The sequence below is a fragment of the Mirounga leonina genome, unplaced genomic scaffold, assembly GCF_011800145.1.
Source record: "Mirounga leonina isolate KUSES-001 unplaced genomic scaffold, KU_Mleo_1.0 Mir_151, whole genome shotgun sequence".
Classification (NCBI taxonomy): Eukaryota; Metazoa; Chordata; class Mammalia; order Carnivora; family Phocidae; genus Mirounga; species Mirounga leonina.
This window is the reverse complement of record NW_023270377.1, coordinates 57,204,243-57,223,365: the sequence shown is the minus strand read 5'-3', so window position 1 is coordinate 57,223,365 and position 19,123 is coordinate 57,204,243. Positions and strand designations below refer to the sequence as shown.

At 35.9% G+C, this 19,123-nt stretch overlaps 1 protein-coding gene across 1 annotated transcript in view; it reads right to left on the bottom strand.

Moving 5' to 3' along the window:
• The window catches only part of OLA1 (Obg like ATPase 1), a 187,409-nt gene that overhangs the window by 55,624 nt on the left and 112,662 nt on the right, over positions 1–19,123 (bottom strand). The window lies entirely within an intron of this gene.

The window sequence follows — 19,123 nt, the reverse complement described above, 5'->3', positions numbered from 1 at the left end:
GAGAGGTAACAGCTTAATGCTTAAGTGTGAAAATAAATCCTAGGTCTACCATTCACCAGGTCTGTGGCCCATTACTTCATTGATAAACATAGATGATGACACTATCTACTCCGGGGGGTTGTCGTGAAGATCAAGAGAGAGAATGCATATAAGGTGTTTAGCACAGTGCTCGGCACAGAGTAAGTTCTCAGTAAATGTGTGCTGGTGCCATTGTTATTATGATGGTTGAAAGATTAAATACCAGTCGTCTACAAAACGGCAACACAATCTCTTGGGTACTCCCTTAACGCATATAGACATCTTCTCCAATCTGAATGCTGTTCATTAGTCCTTTTCTTCACATTTCTGAAGGTTTACCAACATATTGGCTTTCTTAGTGAAATCTCAATTCAGGCATCTAGTCTTCACATTCTACAAGAACTAGTTTTTACTGAACAACTACCTTTTAACTAAAAAGAAAATCCAAACTCACCTTGAATTCCTCACTCATATGCTTTGACTCTTCTTACTAATAGTCTCACATTTAACTTAAGAAATGCTCTATTTTCTTGATGTATTTTATTATTGTGTTAATAGCAGTTGTAATGTATTTAGGCTCACAGAGAACGTGTGATTTGCCTAAATTCCCATAGCCAGTAAGTGGCAGAGCTAAGATTCAAGTTCAGGTCTAAGTGACTCAGAAATTCATGTTCTGCCCAATCACCCTGGCCTATTTGTCTTCCTCACTGTTTTTCCAACTGCTCTTTGATTAGCCTAGTTATTCCCAAGGTTGTTATTCCAGGTCCTCATTCTTGGTCCAAGGTCATCAGGGAAATTTACTATCGGGATTAATAATACCTGATTGTCAATCCATGTATTACAAAAATCATATTTTTCTTTGCACGCAATAACATAACTGACTTTCCAAGACTACATACTAGACTTCTCTATTTTGGTATTCTTCAGTTTCCAGAGCAAGAATTATTAATCTGTGACCCATAACTAGATTTCAGGGGTTTCTTAACACCCTGAAATTGTATATAAAGTTCTATGTTTATGTGCCTTTGAGGGATGATGGCACATATCTTCCAAATGCTTTTAAGAGGAATTCATCATCCCCAAATCCAAGAACCTGGGTTATGAGTGACTTTGTAGCAATATTCAAATGCCCCAACAACAGCCAATTAAGTATATGTTCTAGGTCCATAGACTCCCAGACCTGAGGTCCAGAGACACTAACTTAAAACTTGTTTCGGCCAGACCCTCACTCAAAATTCATCTGTACTGATCAACACCATGCTGATAAAAATTCTAGCCACTACAACATATAACACAATTCTAGTTAAAATCTTAACAGGGATGTTGGAGAATGTTACAAATTGAATATATCATTATTCTAAAAAAAAAAAAAATGAACTGCTTGAGAGTAAAAAATATTTAGAGAGAAAAATATATGACTTGCCTTGCTATGTATTAAACCATAAAGCTACAGTAATTAGAATAGTGTGATACTAGCACAAGAAGAGAGATTTGGATTAGGGACAACCTAAAAACCCATTAATTGGAGATTTGCTAATGAATTATGGGACATTCATAGAACGGTTTTTATCCATTAAGACAAGACATAGCTGTATGTACATTTGCATGGGAAAATGTCCAATTTAATGCATTGCTAAGTGAAAAAAGCAGGTTCAGAACAACGAAATAAAGTTAAGAATATGAATTTTGCCATCAAAAAGATTTGGGTTTGAGTTCTGGCTCTGCCACTTTCTACCTGTATAACTTTGGGACAGTTACTTAACATCTCTAATTTTGTTTTTGTAAAATTGGGATAACTCCAATTCAACACATGGTGATTATGAGGATTAAATGAGAAAATATGTGTAAAGTAACTGCCTCAGCTCCAGACACATAGTAAATGCTCAATAGGTATTAAGTATTATTATTTATGGCAGAATGTATAATGTGATCCCAATTGTGGTTTTGAAACTATATATAATACATACATACAAATGCACTCAAATAATGAAACTAGATAGATGCCATACCAAATTGTTAGCAATAGAAATTTCTAGAAGATTGGATACCAGAGAAGCTTTACCTTTCTGCCTTCTTTTTTAAAACTACAATGCTGTTTTATTTATTCTTAACCAAAAAACATCATCTTTACAATAGGAAAAGAAATAAAGATATTTACAGCGTGAGGGGGAAGGGAGGCTTCATCTATTCACTGCTCACCATCTGTAATCCTAAAATTTGATGACTAAATAGATAAGACCTGGCAATTTATCAAGGTGACTCACTCTTATTCTGTAATAATTATAGCTTCCAAGTCTGATACTTCTAACTAGCCAAATCCACTATCCCAATACCTGATGCTGACACCCAGATGAGCTGATCTGTGCTGGTTAGGTGGCTTTAACTAACACACAGTCAACAATGCACTCAGACCAAAATAATGGGGGTCAGGGCTTCAGCTCAAAAAGTCTGGCTAGGAGTCCAGTAATACAGCTTCTTCTTGCTCCAACCCAGAGTATCCCCTTTAAATATCCCAAGTTGAGGACAGATCAATCTATGTTTTCTCTCACGAAACAGACCTTCGTTGTATATTCTAACTTGATATTTAGGATCTGCCTGAATCAGAATATTAAACATTTGTTGCTCTACTAAATGAATGCTGTTTATGGAGACCAGAGTACTGATCCTTGACTACCATCTTTTTATATACTTCAGTGACTAAAACTCCCAGTAAAGAATCAACAAAAGACTCAACTAAGCCAATTGGCAGCAATGCTCTGCATGGCTCTGTGTGTGTGTGTGTGTGTGCACGTGCATGCATATGTGTGTAAGGAAGCTATCATCCAAGAATCAAAATAATAGGTTAATTCTACCAATAATGGGGGTAGAATGTATGTTGGTAGTTGTGGGTTTTTGGTTATGTGATTCACTGAAGTAAACAGTGAGAACTTAACACAGCAAAGCTCTTGGCCTTTTGGCCATAAACTGAGTGGCAACCAGAATGGACACCCAATTCATTCTTGAGGTATAGATTTCAAGAGGATTTGAACATTACTAAAAAGAAGAAGGCAACAATCCTATATGATCCCTGTAAATCAGTTTGAATGGATTTTACCATGTTCAAGGAAGTATGGTGGGGGTGAGGTGTGGAGTCCACAAATTTGATTTTAACAAAAAGGCTACTGAATAAGGAATGTCAGAAAGGAAGCAGAAAATGATCACGCATGTGTGCATGCACACATACCCTCTTAATGAATTATGTGGCATACTTGGCAGAATGCAAAAAGATAGAGCATCTATGAAACAGGAGCATGAGGCCATAAAGAGAGAAGAGTAATGTCAGAAAAAAATGGATGAAATGTTAAGAGAGTTGACAAACTAAGAAAAATTTATAAGGAAACCAAAATCTAAGTAGAAAGTAGGAAATAAAAGTAGGAAAATAAAAATCCAAATTGAAAATTCAACTGATACAAGCAGAAGACAATCAGTGGTTTGAATGTCAAACTTGAGAAAGGGTTATACTAAAGTATCAAACATACTCAGTGTAAACTACGTAAGTATATAGCTTGATGAAGTATCACAGAATGAACACACACCTATAACTACTCTGATCAATATACACAATACTATTAGCAATGCAGTCACAATGTTTCATTCTTCTCCAGAGATATTCACTATCCTGGCTTTTTTGAATCACAAATTAGCCTGTTACTGAAATTTATAGAAATAGAATCATACATTATGCATTATCTTGTGTCTAGCTTCTTTTGTTCAACATAGTGGAATTCATCCATGTTGTCAGAAATAGCAGTAGTACTTATCTTCTTTGCCATGTAATATTTCCCTGTATGAATATTTCACAGTGTATTTATCCATTCCACTGTTGGACACTTAGGATTGTTTATACTTTAAAAGCTATTATGAATAAAGCTGCCATAAACATTCTTGTACATGTATTTTGGTAAATTTGTACATGCATTGCTCTATCATAGGTCAAACATTTACCCAAATTTAGTATATATTGCTAATCAGTTTCTTTCCAACATTTGGTATTGTCAGTGTTCTTAATTTAAGGTGTGGTATCATTCTGTAGTCTGAATTTGCATTTCCCTAATGATTAATGGAGGATTTCCTCTTGCATGAAGTACATGTTCAAATCTTTTGCCCACTTTTCTATTGGGCTGTCTTTTCCTTATTTATTTGTAGCTCTCTGCATATTCTATAGACAAGTTCTTTGTTATATGCTGCAAATATCTTCTTTCACTCTGTAGCTTTTCCCTCTCTTGTTTAACGGAAGTCTTAATGTGAATATAGTACAATTTTAAAACCTTTCCCTTAGGGGGACCTGGGTAGCACAGTCGGTTGAGTGTCCGACTCTTGGTTTTGGCTCAGGGGGTGATCAAGCTCCACATCAGGCGCCACGCTCAAGGGGGAGTCTGCCTGAGACTCTCTCTCTCCCTCTTCCTCTGCCCCTCCCCACCACATGCACATGCGAGAGTGTTCTCCCTCTCTCTAAAATAAATAAATCCTTAAAAAAATAAAATCTTTTCCTTTATGATTACTGCTTTTTGTATCTTGTTTAAAAAATATTTGTCTATTACAGGGTGATGAAAATATTTTATGCTATATAATAGATATTTTATTCCGTAAGAGTTTCATTTTCACTTTTTACTCTATGTAGACTTTACCTTTTTTGTACAGTGTGAGGTGGGCGAGGATTTATTTTCTCTCCCATGGGATATATAACTGACCCAACACCATTTCTTAAGAAAATCATTCATTTCTGTTACTCTGCAGTACCATCTTCACCACAAATCAAATTTGTATCTGTATAACCATTCTGTTCCATGATCAATTTGTCTATCCTTGACTGTCTTAATCACTGCAGCTTTAGAATAATCTTGATATAAGGTTCATGTGTACCACATCCTCTAACTCTATTTTTCTTTGAGACCATCTTAACTCTTCTTGGACCTTTGCATTTCCATGTAAGATGTGTGTCTTATAAGCAGCACAGAGGTAGGCTTTTGAAATCCAATTTGACATTTTTTGTCTTATTTAATTTTTAAAAAATTTATTGAGGTAAAATTCACATAAATTCACATAAACATAAAATCAATTATTCTTAAGTAGTTTAGTACTAAAAACTTGGTATATTCACAATGTTATGGACCTCTCACCTCTATCTACTTCCAAAACATTTCTATCACACCAAAATAAAATCTCATATTCACTGAGCAGTTTCTTCCCATTCTCCCCTTCCCCTAGTCCCTGGTAACCACCAATCTGCAGTTCTGTCTCTATGAAATTTACTTATTCAGGAGATTTCACACAAATGGAATCATACAATATATGACCTTTGTGTCTGAGTTCTTTCACTTAGCTTAATGTCTTCAAGGTTGATCCACATCTAGCATCAGTAGTCATTTACTTTTTGTTTTGTTTTTTTTTTTCTTTTAAAAAATTCCAATATAGTTAACATACAGTTGTAGATTAGTTTCAGGTGTACAATATAGTAACTCAACAATTCCATACATCACCCAGTGCTCATGACCGACGGGTGCCCTCCTTAATCCTCATCACCTATTTCTCCCAACACCCCACCCATCTCCCCTCTGATAACCATTAGTTTGTTCTCTATAGTTAAGAGTCTGTTTCTTGGCTTGTCTCTCTCTAGTACTCATTTACTTTTTATGGTTAAATAACATTCCACTATATGTATATACCACAATTTATTTATCCACTCATCCCTGATGGACATTTGGGCTGTTTTCCACATTCTGGCTATTGTGAATAACACTGCTGTGAATATGCATGTACATATATTTGTTTGAGTACCTGTTTTAAATTCTTTTGGAAATATCAATCCAAGAATTTAACTGCTGGGTCATACGGTAATTCTATGTTTAATGAAATTTAACTATTTGAGGAGCCAAAAACTCTTTAACTGGAGTATTATTACTCTACTTGTTCACTCTATTATTGCCTTCTCCCACTGATTGTGCTATTATTGTCATATATTTTCACTGTATCTATCTCTATACATTAAATCATAAAACATTTTATTTGTTTTTTTATTTTGAAATAATTTTAAGCTTAAGAAAAGCTACAAGAAAATAGAGAAATGTCTGTACATCCAGATTCATTAATGTAACATTTTACCACATTTGTTTTATCCTTTCTCTATCTCTACACATACAAGGAAATATAGGCATATTATTATATCCATATATCTACATATTGCCAGAATTCAGTGACAGACTAAATATGTTAAATGATGGGAAGAGACTGTCGAAGATGACTAGGTTTCTGGTTTGCATAATCTAATAGATAGCAGTACATTTCACTGAAATAAAAACCTGTGGAAGAGAATCAGATGTGAAGGAGGGGACCCTTGAGTTTGATTTTAGATGTGCCAACTCTGAGATATCTTTGAGAAATCCATAAGATGTCAAAGTCAGGAATGAAATATATTAGTCTGGAGCTCCAAGTACAGAGAAGGGCTAGAGATACAAATCTGGAAGTTATTTGTATTTAAACAGTAATTGTAACAATGGATATGGATGATACCACATAGAAAGAAAACTGAGAGGAGAGAGCCTTAGATTCAATTTTAAGTAATGCCAATATTTAATAACAAAGATATTAAGAGGATGAGCCTGCAAAAGAAACAGAAGTTGCTAGAGAAGGAGGCCTACTGAAAAATCACTATGACTGAAAATGTCCATTAGATTTAAAAATGCGAAAGTCACTGATGACCCTGGTGAAACCTGTTTGAGTGTGATGGGCAGGTAAACCAGATAGATTAGACTGAGTTATTATGAGGTAGAAAAAAGAACTCTTTCAAGAGGTTTTTAAGAAGGAGGGTAGTGAAAATATGGTAAATGAAGGATAAGGCGTGTGGTATTAAGGAAGAAGTCCCCCCCACCACCAAGATTAAAAAGGCCATCTTTAAATAGTTAATGAAAACAATCTGGCTTGAGAGGGGCAAGTTGTATATACAAGAAAGAAGGGATTATTGGTGATCAAAACACAACTTTGTGAATACACTAAAACCACTTAATATTAAGGGTAAACTTTATGATATGTGAATTTACCTCAATGAAATAATTTAAAGGCACTGAAGGGGACAAAAAGAAAGGATGACTAATAGTGTAGGTTTCCAAAAAGTCAGGACATGATAGGATCCAGACAACTGGAATAACTAGCCACAGATAAGAGGAGTGAAAACCAAGTGAATTCCTGTCTGGTAGCTTTTATTTTGATCTCTGAAATTGGAGGCAAGGTCATCTGCTGAAGGTAGGGATGGATGAAACAGGAAGTGGGCATAAATAAGAGGTCTGAGAACAGGGAAGCAGTTGCAGCAGAGAGCAGGAGGGCAAATAAGAAACTGATACGGGTGAGGGCCCACTTGAGGCCAGTAACAAGGAGTTTATGGGGATACCAAGATGTCCTATTTTAAATTTCTCCATCTGTGTTTTCTTGACTAGAAGCAAGGAGAAAGTGGACAGGTGGGCAGAGCCAGGAAAGTATGCCTATAACATATGTACCACAGCATCAGTTCATTTAGGAGTTCATTCCCTTCAGGGTATATATAAAATTGATGACGGCCTCAATGAGTCTAATCCTCCTGACCTTTGCCCCAAACACAATACATTCTTTCATTTTTGTTTCGTGTTACTCTGCAAGTCTCAAAACAGTTTCGCACTTCCTAACTGCTGTCCTCAAATAAATAACAGTGAGCACTGAGGGCCTATAACGTGCCAAGTCTTACCATTTTACGCAATATACCAAACACACTATTCAACATGGCTTTACTCTCATTTCAGTTCTCTCCTCAAGGAATGTGGCTCAGTCCACAGGTTCTGCAGAGGAAACAGTCCTACCCAAACAGTCTCCTGGCCGGAATTGCTGGGTACTTGACCTATGAAGTGGTCTTAGGCAAAAAAAACTCTGCCAAAATGGGAATAAACTGAGGCAATCAGATACTTGCTCTCAGGAATCAGAATAAGGAAATACTGAGATAAGACAATTGGAGACTTAAGCTGCAAAGATACACTGAATGAACATAAGACAGAGTAAACTATATGATGTGATAAATAGGTTAATTAGAAGGAGAAATTATGAAGAAGCAGAAATCAGGAATAAAAACAACATATAAAACGGCAGATGAACTCTAGTGGTATCAGAGAAAAAAGGAGAATTCTAGTGAAGCAGAAATAAAGACCATCTGAGTTACATAAATGGCAGGGCACCACACAGAGAAGGTACAGACTTCTGAATTCCTGGGTGCTGCCCTGGGCTGATTTACAATTATACTCCAAAAGGCCTGGCTATACTACATGTCCTGATTTGATAAACATTTTTGGATTTCCATTTCCCTTATTGCCTTGTATTTTAAAAATAAAAACCCATTTCTTGAAATAGCCTAAGTTGAATCTTTGGTCCTTATGACTAAACATTAAAAAAATACCCATAAAACTTCTGAGATTAAATCACTCAGAAGATTTTCATCTTTAGCAGATCTTACCTGTATGTTCACATATTACCAAGTAAGTAAAAAAATTTTCCCTAAAACCTTAAAAGAAAAACAATGATTTGCTTAAAATAATGACTATAAACTGAGAAAGTAAAATACCTTACAAAGTGTTAAGATGATCATTAAATTGGTCAGTTACATTTATACCCTCATTCTTGTCATCCCAGTTCAAGAAAAAGGAGACACTTTGCCTCAATCCTTCCCACTGCTGTCTAAGAGCATCATTGTCAAAAATACCTCATTTATGCTTAGAATACTTACTATGATAGTCATTTCTCCTAAACCCATAAAAGTCTTACCTAGCATAGTTTGACTCTCACATTGGTATTGCCACATTAAATTAAGCAACTTGTCATTCTAATTTTGAAAATCTTATAACCTCTTTTCTAGTTTTGGGGTATGTGTATTATGTAGACTCAAATAATGAACTACGATAATTTCTAATCCATTCCTGGTTCATGCATTTCTAAATGGGTTGTTACATTTAATATTTTTTTAACTTTGGGGTTCATTTCCATAAATTTATTTTATAAAAGCAATAAAATTAAAAAAGAAAATCATTTAAGGAGGAAGCACTCATAACTATCTCTCTAATCCACCACTATCAGTTAGTATTTCCTTCTGGACTATTTTCAATGGAGATCTCTTCAAAAATGTTATAACCACAATGTACTTGTACAATAATGCTCATAATAGTATTACTCACAATAGCCAAAATGTAGAAACAATCCAAATGCCCACAGAATGTGGTACATAAATATAATATTATTCAACCTTAAAAAGGAGTGAAATTCCAATCCATGCCACAAAATGGATGAACCTTGAAAACACTATGCTAAATGAAATAAGCCAGATACAGAAGGACAAAAATTATGATTCCACTTATATGAGGGACCTAGAATAGGCAATTCATAGAGAAAGAAGAAGAGAGGTTGCCAAGGGCTGGGAGGGGGAGGAGGAGATTCAGTTTGGGATGATGAAAAAATTCTGAAAATGGACAGTGGTAAAAGTTGTATAACATTGTGAATGTACTTAATGCCACTAAATTGTACACTTAAAATGGTTAAAGTTGTAAATTTTATGTTATATACAGTTCATCATAATCAAAACATTTTTTAAAGTGTAGGAAACTTCTGCTGTAGGCTGTGTCTGAAAAGATGACTAGGAAACAAGAATGGAGGGGCAGCAGAAGAGGAGAGTTCTAGTAAATGAGCTCATGCGAAACCAAAATGTTTACTAGTTCACTGTCAGGCAAGCTGAGAAAGTGTTAAGTCAGGCAAGGCTGAATCACAAAGAAATCTGTGAGCCACGAACTTTATGTTGGCAGTATCTTCACAGGAAGATGGTGAGATATTTTAATCAAGGGAACAACATAGTTAGATCTGTACTTTGTTATTTGTGGAAAACAAGGGCAAGAAGGGCAAAGAAGTCAGTTAAGCTGCAAAAATAAGTGAAGCATAATGAAGCCTAAACTGAAAAAGTCATGAAAATAAGGAGGAAGAGATATAGGGAATATTCAGGAGATAAAATCAATAGGATGGGATATAATGGGAGAAAGAAGAGTCAGATATTGGGTTTCACTTCAAACAATTCGGTTCCATTAACTGAGGTAGAGACTATGAAAACAGAGACAATGGGGAGAAAGATGAATGAATGTAGTTCAGCTTCACCACGTACTTGTAATATCTTTTTCTTTCAGAAAACAATCTTTTAAGTCATATAAGAATAGTTCTCAAGGGATATATAAACTCTAATGAGGAAAAAAGTGTAAATGAGAAGACAGAAGTGAGAGCATTATGTTTTACAGTGTACCCTTTTGAATCTTTTGATTTTAGTGAAAAATATACCTATTACATATGTAAGTATCTTTAAGATAATGAGAAGATATCTGCTAACAGCTATATCTTTTGGAGGACATTAATTATTTAACTCAGAGATACTGACAGGAAAAAAAAAGACTCAACTACAATTTCTGGTTGCCTTCTTTGGTTGTCTAATTAACTGTTAGTTCTATGAATACTTTTTAAGTGTGACAATTTCCAAATAATTGATCAATACAAAATAAATCATTCCTTAAAGACTTCTACTTACATTTTCCAAATTTTGTCTTTCCAAATGAAATGTATACACACTTAAAATAGATTTAAAAATCAACCTTGGCGGCACCTGGGTGGCTCAGTAGGTCCAACTTATGATTTTGGCTCAGGTCATGATCTCAGGGTCATGAGGGTGAGCCCCGCATCAGGGCAGTCTGCTTGAGATTACCTCTGCCCCTCCACCTGCTCGCATGTGTGAATGTGTGCACACACCTGTGCACAAACTCCCTCTCTCTCTCAAATTAAGAAATAAATAAAATCTTAAAAAAAAAAAAACCCTGATCTTAATGCCCTAGTGTTAATGTTATATCATAAACCATCCTCCAGAAAGATACATTGAAGTCCTAACCCCTGGGGCTCAGAGTGTGACCTTAATTGAGAATTAGTTAAGATGAAACCATACTGGAATAGGGCGGGCCCTCAGCCCAATTATGACCGGTGTCTTTATAAGAAGAAGGAAATCTGGACAGAAACACAGAGAGAGGATGACTACGTGAAGATGGGAGGCAGAGACTGGAGCTATACAGCCACAGGCCAAGGAATGTCTAGGGCTACCAGAAGCTGAAAAGCCAAGAAAGGATTCTCCTCAGGAGGGTTCAATGGAAGCATGGCCCTGCCAACACCTTCATGTCAGACTTCTAGTCTCTAGACTTTGAAAGAACACATTTCTATTTAATCCAGTTTGTAGGATTTGTTATGGCAGCCTTAGGAAACTAACTCACTTGGCTAGTTAATACCAATAGGAAATGTTTATCACACACCTGCCTTCTTTAGTGCCTCGGTTTTACCACAGACAGCAAGACCCACTATAAAAGATGACTTTATGTCAGAATATATCCACCTTACACTTAGGAGAGATTCTGTTTTAGCATTAAAAAGTTCTAAGTTTTTCCTGCTTATTTACATAAAAATACAAATGACATTCAAATCTAGAAAATGGAAACTTCCTAAGAAGGGAGGCTTGAAATGTTGCATTTTTGGAAAGATTATCTAAAAAATAGACACATTTGAGTGAATATTAAGGAATATTCAGGTAACTAGTAAACAAAATGATCTACCTAATTTTTTTTTATAACTTTCAAGTAGTTATCTCTTTTACAGCCTAGGATCTATGTCCAATCAAAGTCCCACCAATCATTTTATACCTTTGGACCATTTGTTAGAGAATGTAAGGAAACATTTTTTTTTACAACTCCCCTATAAGAAATAGTTAATATAATCCCATAGGTACTGTCTTGGGAAAACTAGAGATAAATCAGAAGCAAGGAAAAATATAAAGCATCACCAAATTAAACTTGTGATCCCCAAAAATAACCAAAAATAAATACAATGATTAGGACAAAAAATTTAAAGCACATTGGGTGAAGGAATGTACAGCAGAGACTGTTGGCTGTCCATATCCCCTTTGCCCTCACAGGTCCAGTACATGCTAATGGCTTCTTGCTGTAAGGATCTATAACTCTGCCTAAGTGCCATGCTTAGAGCACACAGACATCAGGTGCCAGGGAGTTAACAACCCTAGGAGCAGCCCAAAACCAATGACTGAGGGAAATTAGTTGATAATCACCCCAGCCTCCTCATCATTCCAACAGAAAAACTATAAGACATTTTCTACACTGTTTTTCAGAGGTCCCTAACAGGACTGAGCCCCAGCTGTTCAAGTTTCTACCTGCTTGTTTACATATTAAACAATATGTAACAAAATTAAACTCAGTTTCCTTCTCTTCCTGGTCTTAATTCCTCATTCCCTGAAGTGCCTCCTAAAATAGCTCCCAAAGAAACCACCTACACTCCAATCCTTGCCCCAGGGTCTACTTCTGAGGAAACCCAATCTAAGACTTTAACCTAAGTTTAGATGAAAAGGCAAAGGGTCTCATATTTGACTCAAAATGGCTTTGCAACTCCAAATGGAACAGTCTTAAGAAAACTCATAAGGAGCTTTTTCTTAACCTTTGCTTATAAATTACATTGTCCACGTAATTTTTCAGGTAAGTGAAGATGGAACTGATCCTAAAGCCTATAACTTCTCATATGTCAATCTCTTCCAGCTTCATTCACATCTCCCATCATATTCCTTTTCCAAGTTCAGACAGAAACTTCAAAACTCTTTCTCCAGTACAAAGCTAAAATTATAGTTTGATGAATACAGATCAGAAACAGCTAAGGACAATGCATATGCATTTAACTCTTTGGAAGGCCACCTAAAAGAAATAATTTCCTTAGACCTTTTTTCTAAATTAAAAAAAAAATTAATAATACACTGTTATGAAAAAAAGTCAAGTAACAGAGAGGTGTAGTGTGTAAATACTCAAAGTATTCACCCTAATCATCCACTTCCCTTTCCAAATACTTAATTCTTAAAACTTTTTAAACTTTCCAGATGTTTACTATTAACATGATTGAGGGTGTTTCCATACTTGTTTTACTACAAATATGGGTGTGACTTGCTTTTTTTTTTTTAAGGCAAAAAGTAAAATGTAAAAACAAACCAACTATTTACAAAATTAATCTACCTTCAAACATCATTCCCTGGTTAAGTTGGTTTCTATCCTCACCATTGTCATACTGTTATATCATGATATCAGGGAAATTGTTGGTAAAATTTTAGGAGAAGACCTCCATTTTCTTTTTTTTTTTTTAATTTCTTTTTAAATTTTTATTTATTTATTCTTTAGAGGGCGGGAGGGTCAGAGGAAGAAGGAGAGAGAGAATCTTAAGCAGGTTCCACCTCACAATCCTGAGATCATGACCTGAGCTGAAATCAAGAGTTGGATCCTTAACTGACTGAGCCACCCAGGTGCCCCGAGATCCCCATTTTCTTTTCTTTTGCATTTTTAAAATATTTTATTTTATTTAAGTTCAATTAACATACAGTGTATTATTAGTTTCAAAGGTAGAATTCAGTGATTCATCAGTTGTATATAACACCACTGCTCATTAGATCACGTGCCCTCCTTAATGCCTATCACCCAATTACCCCATCCTCTGACCCCTCTCCCCTCCAGCAACTCCTCAGTTTGTTTCCTATGGTTAAGAGTCTCTTATGTTTTGTCTCCCTCTCTGATTTCATGTTGTTTTGTTTTTCCCTCCCTTCCTCTATGCTCTTCTGTTTTGTTTCTTAAATTCCACATATGAGTGAAATCATATAATTGTCTTTCTCTGATTGACTTATTTTGCTTAGCATAATACCCTCTAGTTCCACCCACATCGTTGCAAATGGCAAGATTTCGTTCTTTTTGATGGCTGAGTAATATTCCATTGTACATATATAGCACATCTTCCTTATCCATTTATCTGTCAATGGACATCTGGGCTCCTTCCACAGTTTGGTTATTGTGGACATTGCTGCTATAAACATTGGGGTGCAGGTGCACCTTTGGATCACTACATTTGTATCTCTGCCAAGACCCCCATTTTCAATAATAATGAACTAAGCAATTCAGAGTTAACTTCTCTAATGACAACTGTAAAACAGGTCTAAATGGAGGAAATACCATATAATACCAAGGACCTAATAAGATAATGAGGCAGAACCACAACAAGAAGAGGGTTGGAGGTGGGGATGCCTAAGCCACTCTACCCTTGGGGGAAGAAGGGTTGCCCGCTGTATAGCAGTGAACCTCAAACTTTAGCAAGCATAAGAACCACTAAGAGAGCTTGTCAAAACATATCCTCAGACATTCTGATTTAGAAGATCTGTAGCTTCCATTTCTAACAAGCTCCGAGGTGATGGTAATATTGTTAGTCTGAGGACCACATTTTAATTGTCCCTGATCTAGACTAGACACAGGGACAGCATGGGATGAGGAAAGTATAGGAATGATTTGGTGAACACACATAAGGCCAGACTCTGTATATCAACCCCTCATTCTATCTTCCCCTTCTCACCTTCACCACTCAAAAGTGTTGACCATCCCACTGTTGCTTTTGGCTACTATTACCTGGGGTCATCTGCCAATCCTCAGGAAAGAGGTAAGATGCCACAGCTCTTTGATATATGATAGAAGAGGCACTTCAATAGGAGTAGGGAAAGACAGTCTTTTAAAAATATGGTGCTGTAATAACACGTTTTCCATATGGGGTAAAAAAATCAAATCAATACCTGCCTTATACTACTTACAAAAAATAAATTCCAGGTAGTTAATGACCTAAATGTGAACAGTAAAATAATATGACTTTTAGAACATAAAAGATCATCTTGATGACCTTAAGGTAGGAAAGATTTCTTAAACAAGACACAAAAAGCACTATACTTAAAAATTAAGACTTAATTAAATTAAATCTTCATCAAAAGATACCATAAAAAGAGCAAAAACAAAAGCCACAGAATGGGAGAAGATACTTGCAATCCATTTAAAACAAATGATTAGTATCCAGAATATATATGTAACTTTAACAAAGTAATGAGAACAAGACACTGATCCAACAGAAAATGGGCAAAATTAGAACTGGCACTTCACAAAAGAGGAAATCCAAGAGTCAACAAATACTAAAAAAAAAAGATCTCCAATCTTAAATAGAGAACTGCAAATTAGAACCATGACCATACTATCACACAGGTATCGAATTGCAAAAATGAAAAAAAAAATCTGGCAATACCAAGTGTTGACAACAGGATAAACTCTCATACACTAAGAAAACAGTGTTATCTAGGAAAGTTGAAGGAATATATACACTCCTACTTCTAGATACATGCCTTAAACTACCCTTATGTGCACCAGGATGTAAAAAAATGTTCACAGCTGCATTGCTCATAATTATCAAAAACTTGGGGGGCAAAATTCAAATGCCCAGTGACAGTAAAAAGTATTTTTAAATTATAATATATTCTTCCAATAAAATACTTTAGTGTAAGGAAAACAAATGAATTAAAGGTAAATGCAACATGAATGAGTACACAATATCAAATAATGTTGAGTGAAAAATGCTCATATAAATACATACAACACGACACTATATAAAGTTTTTTTTTTTTTTTAAAGATTTTATTTATTTATTCATGAGAGACAGAGAGAGAGAGGCAGAGGGAGAAGCAGGCTCCCAAGGAGCAGAGAGCCTGATGCGGGACTCGATCCCAGGACCCTGGGATCATGACCTGAGCCGAAGGCAGACGCTTAACCATCTGAGCCACCCAGGCGCCCAACACTATATAAAGTTTTAAATCAGGAAAAAAGAATTCATACTGTTTTAGGTGGCACATACACTGGTATAAAAAAGCAAGGACATTATTATTATAAATTTCAGAACTGTGGTTAGCTGTGGGAAGATGAAGAGTGTTAAGTAAAGTGGTAAGTAATGGGGATATTTTTGGGTGCTAATAATGTTCTATTTCTTGACATGCAAGTAGGTTTTGCTAGCCTTTATTTTACAACTATTTTTTAAATACATATGAGGTCAATACAATTTTTTTGGAATTTTACAAAAAAAAAAAAAAAAAAAGACAGGGGTGCCTGGCTGGCTTTCAGTAGGGCATCGATTCTTGATCTCAAGGCCATGAGTTCAAGCCCCATATTGGGCCTACAGCTTACTTAAAAAAGAAAAAAAAAAAAAAACAAAACTTATTGGTCCTGTAGTCAGACTGATCTGGCTGAAAAAACTTGGTCTACAATTTACTAAGCATGAAATCTTTTTTGTTTTGTTTTTTGTTTGTTTTTTAATTTTATTTTATTATGTTATGTTAGTCACCATACAATACATCATTGGTTTTTGATGTGGTGATCCACGATCCATTGTTTTCGTATAACACCCAGTGCTCCATGCAGTTCATGCCCTCCTTAATACCCATCATCCGGCTAACCCATTCCCCCTCCCCCCTCCCCTCTAAAACCCTCAGTTTGTTTCTCAGAGTCCATAGTCTTTCATGGTTCGTCTCTTCCTCTGATTCCCACCCCCTTCATTTTTCCCTTCCTTCTCCTAACGTCTTCCACTAAGCATGAAATCTTGAGCAATTCATAAAGCCTCCTGAAATTTAAGCTTCTTCAGTTCTAACATGGAGATAATATATATACTTGCATGTTGTAAGTATATATATACTTACATATATAAGTATGTAAATAAGATAACATATATAAAAAGTGTCCAACAGTGCCTGGCTCAAAAAATAAGAAAAATAAGATGTCCCTGCACCAAATGATTCAGTACTGTAAAAGATCTTAATTCTCTTCAAATTGATTTACTGATTCAACCCAAATCCTATTTTTGCTAACAACTAAAAAAAAAAGGTTCTAAAAGCCATGTGTTTTACTATATTTACCAGTATCGGGTTTGCTACAAGAATCTATAGCATACACTCTCAGTGAGGGTGATATTACTTACAGAGGGGCAAAAGATTGATTCCTATGGGTGAAAAATACTTCGTTATTAAAATGGCTTGTGGCCCTCCAAAGCTCAACCCTATCCAACAAATCCTTACTCATTAGTATTTAATTTCTCTCAGTAGTGAGAAATTAAATTAATTAATTTAAATTAAATTTTAATTAATTTTTTTCCTTAGGGATGTGATAATGAAAAAAAAAGGTTAAGGAACACTGATCTATAATTTATTCTGAAGCAGTGGAATCTAATATGAGGGAAGTAAACAATGGAATGATCACAGTTTTGGGAAACAAGAAAATTAGCTTATAATGCTTTCCATCTATCCAGAAGAGCTGAATGGGGAAAGGGAAAAATGAATGGGGAAAAGGTGTTCAGATTTTTCTGTAAACACAAGTCCAAGCGATGCTTTCAAATCATGTACAGAAATTTTAGGAATATGTTTAGAAACAAGAAGAAAATACTGTTACAAGGAATTAAAAATAGCACTCAACATTCTAGTTTTCTTTGAGAGGAAAAGCCAGGAAATGGTAGCCCAAGAATTTAAGAAGAACCTGATGTCCCTTTCTCCCATTTCAGTAAAAAGAAACATTGATGAAAGACATGTATATGATCTCACTGATAATGAGGAATTCTTAATCTCAGGAAACAAACTGAGGGTTGCTGGAGTGGTGGGGGGTGGGAGGGATGGGGTGGCTGGGTGATAGACATTGGGGAGGGTATGTGCTATGGTGAGCACTGTGAATTGTGTTAAGACTGATGAATCACAGACCTGTACCTCTGAAACAAATAATACATTATATGTTAAAAAAAAAAAAAGAGAGAGAGAGAAGATAGTAGGAAGGGAAAAATGAAGGGTGGTGGAATCCGAGGGGGAGACGAACCATGAGAGACTATGGACTCTGAGAAACAAACTGAGGGCTCTAGAGGGGAGGGGGTGAGGGGAGGGGTTAGCCTGGTGATGGGTATTAAAGAGGGCATGTATTGAATGGAGCACTGGGTGTTATATGCAAACAATGAATCATGGAACACTACATCAAAAACTAATGATGTAATGTATGGTGATTAACATAACATAATAAAATAAAATTTTTTTTAAAAAGCAACATTGATAACTTTATTTTTAGGATAGTAATGCTTCTGAAAGACATAGGGTGTCAGTAAGTTTCAATAAACTAAGGGATGACTGCTTAAGAATTTATTCTAATCAGTAACCATGCTGTTTGGGGCAGATGAATTGCTTTCAATCCCAACATCTTTCTCACAACCTTTTTTCCTTTTTAAAAAGGAATATTTTTCTTTTTCTTTTTTTTTTTTAAGATTTTATTTATTTATATGACAGAGAGAGACAGCAAGAACAGCAACACAAGCAGGGGGAGTGGGAGGGGGAGAAGCAGGCTTCCCGCTGAGCAGGGAGCCCGATGTGGGACTCGATCCCAGGACCCTGGGATCATTACCTGAGCCGAAGGCAGACGCTTAACGACTGAGCCACCCAGGCGCCCCAGGAATATTTTTCATACCCATACTTTTAATCCCCTTCTCTGTCCTAAATCTTACATAATTCACTCAGAAAAATCTCTCTCCTTTCTCTATTCTCTATGAATAGGAAATAACTGAAATAGCCATGATGTTAAAAGAAGTAAGATGATTGGGCTTGTTCCAGACTACTAAGGAAATCAGTGGCCCAACACACGCCTCCCTGTTTAAGATCAGGCACTGCCAACCATAATTTACTGAGAGTGTGCTCAAGTTTTAGAGGTTGATTCTGCAATTGATTTCTTCCTTAAGAGTGTAGAACTCTTGGAGCGCCTGGGTGGCTCAGTCAGTTAGGCGTCTGACTCTTGGTTTCAGCTCTGGTCATGATCTTGGGGCTGTGAGATCAAGGCCCTCAGTGGGCTTGGCGCTGAGCTCGGAGTCTGCTTGAGATTCTCTCCTTCTCCCTCTGCCTCTCCGCTGGCTCTCTCTCAAATAAGTAAATAAAATCTTTAACCAAAAAAAAAAAAAAAAAAAAAGTGGAGCACTCCCTAATCGACTGAGTTTTCCAAACTTATTACAAATAAATAAAAAAGGAAAAAGATAAACAGTTTCCAGAAGTAAGAAAATTAAAAATAAACACATCTATTAAAAATACATGAAAAATTAAAAAGATAGAAAATCTTTCCCATGACAAAAAAAAAAA